The sequence below is a fragment of the Triticum urartu genome, chromosome 7 (genome assembly GCF_003073215.2).
Source record: "Triticum urartu cultivar G1812 chromosome 7, Tu2.1, whole genome shotgun sequence".
Classification (NCBI taxonomy): Eukaryota; Viridiplantae; Streptophyta; class Magnoliopsida; order Poales; family Poaceae; genus Triticum; species Triticum urartu.
This window is the reverse complement of record NC_053028.1, coordinates 250,838,736-250,843,962: the sequence shown is the minus strand read 5'-3', so window position 1 is coordinate 250,843,962 and position 5,227 is coordinate 250,838,736.

Below are 5,227 nucleotides of genomic sequence, written 5' to 3'. Positions count from 1 at the left end.
TAGCGAACTTTGATTCCCAGTGGATGTAATATGCCATAATTTCTTTATTTTATAGTCTAGGTTTATTCTTTGGTCGGTATGCTATAATTTAGGCCAGAAGGTTCAGTGCGTCTCAGTGTCGTCAGTCTTCAGGCCGGGCCGTTACTCATATGGGACAAAACATGGGCCTATAATCATCTTGGGCCATTAGCAGGCCTAAACCTATATTTACTGTAGTGACACTAGGCCTCCTACGGGCCATAGAAACAATGGGCATTCTATGGCCATAGAAACAATGGGCCTTCTATGGGCCGTAGAAACAATGGGCCTTCTACGGGTCGTATCATCAATGGCCTTATATGGGCCGTATGATCGATTGGCCAAATATGGGCCAAAACAGGCCGCATTATGGCCGTAAACGGGCTAGAGTTGGAGTCGTACGTTCATGGGCCAACCATAACGGGCCGTCGTTAATAGGCCGTATTTGATGACGCTATGAAAACAGCCCAACGTATTAACAGGCCACAAACGGGCCGATTGTAACCACGGGCTGAATTTGGCCCACAAGCAGAAAATGGCAGTAACGGGCTGTAAGTAACCGAATGCTGGAAATGAGCCCAAGAATAAATGGGCCCTCAGAAGGCCAAAAGATAACATGGGCTGCAAACAACCCAATGGATTAATGGGCTGTTAATGGGTATAAAGTGATACACTATTCATTACGGGCCAGTTTCGCCCCGGGCCATTAATGGGCCAAGTTACAAAGGGCCTCATATGGGCCGAAAGACGTCATCGGCCATACATGGGCCGGAACTTAAAATGGGCTGGAATCATATTGGACGGCCCAGATGACGCTACTAGGCCTAATTCGGATAGGTCGTAACGAGCCCTGGGTTAGCGGGCTATAAATGGGCTATATGCAAATAGGCTGTTAACAGGCTTTCCTTGGGCCAGCCCGCCACCTTTTGACCAAGTCAAACAGGTCGGCCTTTTCTTAGGAATGGGCCTCTATTCGGCCGTGCCACGTGTTGACGTATCATAGGCACCTTCGGTCTAATGAGTGGATGACATCTGTCCCAACGGTGAGCCGACACGTGTTTCCTCCAGCCAATGATGATTTTACACGTGGAAAATCCCCATTGGTCGGGGCTGTTGGCGGGTTATCGGATCCAAAACCGAACCCGATAGCTTAACGGCATTCCGTTATGGTGGATGCCATGTGTCGGTCACCCTTGATGAAAGCACTTCTGTGATGCGCGATTTATCGTCATGGAAGTGGACACTTCCATGATGATAATTTTGGTAATGTCATGGAACACTTCTATGACAACACAGGTATGACTATCTTGATTCTGTCATAAAATCATCATGGATGTGCATGCATGACAAAAAACGCGACCTACTGTGACTAACATGTATCATCACGGAAGTGTATCTTTTTGTAGTGCATGGTGCGGGCCCAACTCCTGTTGAGATTTCCGCCGGCGACCGATCAAATGGATAAGTGGAGAGCCACCATTCAGAGCTTGATTGGTTTCGTCGAGGCGGGAGGATCAAAGCAAGAAGGCCCGTCACGGCCTCCACAAGCGGCGACGATAGCCCGAGCCGTTGGCTGTACCGAAGGGGCCACCCCCACAGTACAATCCCCTCTACGGCAGCCAGTGCAGGGACAGTAGCTAGTGCCACGTGACCAAGAGCCCGACTATGTATCGATGGCTTCATTTGATCCTCGAGCACTTCGAGACCAGCAACGAGTCCTCGAAGACAGGCGGAGGGAAGACGCGCGCGTCACCATCGAACGACTGAGGGAGTCCATGATTATGGGGTCCTCGGGCATCCGCGCTATGTGATATGGGCCGGACTAATGGGCTGTGGAAATACAAGACGAAATACAAGCTTAGCATGCGTATATGAAGATTCCTTTCTCTATAAACCAACTCTGTACAAACCCTAATCCCCTCCGATGTCTATATGAACCGAAGGGTTTAGTCCGTAGAGACGATCACAATCATAACCATATAGGCTAGACATCTAGGGTTTAGCCATTATGATCTCGTGGTAGATCAACTCTTGTAACCCCTATATTCATCAAAGTCATTCAAGCAGGACATAGGGTATTACCTCCATCAAGAGGGCCCGAACCTGGGTAAACATTGTGTCCCCTGTCTGCTGTTACTATCCATCCTTAGACGCATAGTTCGGGACCCCCTACCCGAGATCTACCGGTTTTGACACCGACATTGGTGCTTTCATTGAGAGTTCCACTATGCCGTCGTCGAAAGGCTCGATGGCTCCATCAATCATCTACAAAAACATTGCCACGAAGGAGATTTCCTTCCTGGCCAAATCTTTGTATTCGGTGGCTTCGCATTGCGTGCTAACTCAGTTGGCCATCTGGAGCAGATCGATAGCTATTCCCCTGGTCACCAGATCGGTTTTGGAAATCTGAACCATGTCGCAGATATCCGAGGAGACTTGATCTTCCCAAGGGTTCGCAACCTCAACCACCGCTCCAGCCTTAGATCCGGAGCACGTCATCAGGTCCGAAGATGGGAGTCTAGAGCCTGCCGGACTTTCTGCGGCCTTGGAGCTCAACACTGGAAAACCAAAGAGAGTAGCGTGTCCGACAATCATTGCAAAGCCGGACTCTTCTTCGAACACTAATTCCGAACCCTGGAGACCCATGTCATCCGAGCTCGACCCAGAAACTTCCGACCCTGTCCAAACCATGCTCTTAAACGAGGCTTTGGACCTAATGTGATCCCTCGTCATCATAGAGGAACCGCTTTTGAATCACGCCCAGCCCGGACTAGGGGCTGGAAATAGGGAATTTTACTTCCCACCCACCACCCACTTCATAGCCACTGTCGAGGACCTAACCAACATGCTTGATTACGCCTCTGAAGACATCGACGGTATGGACGATGATGCCAGAGAGAAGCAGGCCCAAAACCCGCCGGTCACCGGATGTTGGACGACCACCTCCTTGTATGACGTATACATGGTGGATACACCTAAAGAAGGAGATGGTGATGATGATAAACCCGCCACCAGTCTGATAGACGCAACGGCCCCGTCGTCGACGAGCCCGTGCCCGGTGAGGGTGAATACCTGCCTTCCAAGGTTGGGTGCCCCGCCTTCACTCGCGAGCTGTGGAAAGTCCGTTCGCCATCTGCTAGCATGTTCAAGCCAGAGATACCAGAAAAGTACGATGGAAGACTGAACACGGCAGTGTTCTTGAGCATGTACACCATCGTTGTTCAAGCTGCCGGGAGAAGGGACAAGAAGGTATTCGCCAACTACTTCTCTTTGGCACTCAAGCCAAATGTGAGGTCATGGCTGATGCACTTGCCACAGAACTCCATCTCAAGCTGGGCTGACCTGTGCCATGAGTTTGTTGGCGCCTTCACGGGCGGCCATCAAGAACCAGGGCGGACCAGCAACTTGCAGCTCCTCCCGCAGAAGGAAGGAGAATTTTTTTGTGGAAATACATGTAGAGGTTCATCTAGGTGCACAGGAGCATTCCATACATCCACCCGTCAGTTGTGATAGTTCCGTTCCAATCCAACGTGCGTAGCCATAGGATACGTTCTAAAATGAACGTCTGGTTGCCCAAGACTGTGAATGAACTATACACTCTGGTGGATAAGTGTGCCCGAGTATTGGAGGGGAGGAAACTCTCCGGTGAAGAAGATGGCGTCGATGTTGACTCAGAGGATGACAACGACACCACCAGTCAGAAGAATAAGAACAAGAAACGCAACGAGAAGCGCAAGGACAAAGTAATGTTGGTTATTGAAGGATCAAGCACTCCTAGTACCGGCAAGAAGGCTAAGACCGAGACTCCCGACAAGGAAGTTGCTGCATGCACTGATTGCTGGGAAGCTGCAGCTGCCGAGAAGGTCGAGAAGGCTGATGGGCCATACTGCAAGATGCATCAAACCAAGGGCCACGATCTTCAGGAGTGTCACCTGGTCGAGCAACTCCTCAAGAAGTAGAGAGCTGAGTACGAGAAACGTGACAAGGAGAAATATCAAGATGGCGTTGGTGGGAAGGGATGAGGCGGCAGAATGGGTCACCCCGGCAAGGCTCCTCGGTATCAGGGGAAACTCGCCAGGGGCCGCGAGAAGAAGGAATGTGATGATGAAAGTGATGAAGGAGATGAAGAGGAAACCAGCGAGCAGGAGTTCCAGAAGGCCACTGACGCCCTGTGCATTGATGGAGGTGCGTCCTTGCACTCCTCTCACTGCAAACTTAAATAGTGGGTGTGTGAGGTGAATGCCATGGACCCAGTGGCAGATTCTGGAAAATCGCTCAAGTGGCCCTACATGCCCATCGTCTTTGATCGCACCATCGCGGTAGGGTGTTTGCCATTGTTGGTTTCACCAATGATCCGCAACCTCAAGGTCACAAAGATGTTTGTCAACGACGGGACCAGGTTGAATCTGATTTCTCCCAAGGTCATCATCAAACTCCAGATAGCAGATGAACATCTCAAGGTTACTGGTACCTTCCAAGGGATCAACCCCGGCAGGAGTCATCCTAAGGGGAAGATCACACTGCCGGTAACATTTGGAGGGCAGTTAAACTACCGGACTGAGAAGATCGTGTTTGATGTGGTTGACCTCCCCCTACCGTACAATGGAATCCTTGGTCGCCCAGCCCTGGCAAAGTTCATGGTGGCATCCCACTATAACTAGAATACTCTGAAGATGCCAGGGCCAATGGGGGTCATTTCCATTCCATCAGACAAGAATGACGCAGTTATATGTGTGGATAAGATGTACCAAGAAGCAATCACTGCAGAAGCCGCGGAAGCTACTGCTCCCTCCAAGGAAAGAAAGAAAAGAAAGCTAGCAAGGATACTAGCAAGGAATCTGGGAAGTGCACCTCTTCGGAGTGCGCTACGCCTGTTGATGACTTGCCGGAGAGTTCCAATAGCAAGAGATCCAAGGCTGTTGCACACGCTGTGAAGAAGGTCCTGGCAGCGCTGGCTAGCGCTGATGGTACATTTACTATTAGTGCCACCCTCGATGACTAATAGGAAAGGGCGCTCGTTGCCTTTATGCGGGCGAATGTCGATGTGTTTGCTTGGAAACCATCTGAAATCCACGGTGTTCCTAGAGAGGTAATCGAGAACCACCTTGTTGTCTGCCCACATGCCCGGCTCGTCAAGCAGAAGGTCCGAAAGCAAGCTTTGGAGCGTCAGTAGTTCATTGCCAAAGAGATCAAGAAACTTGAGGTAGCT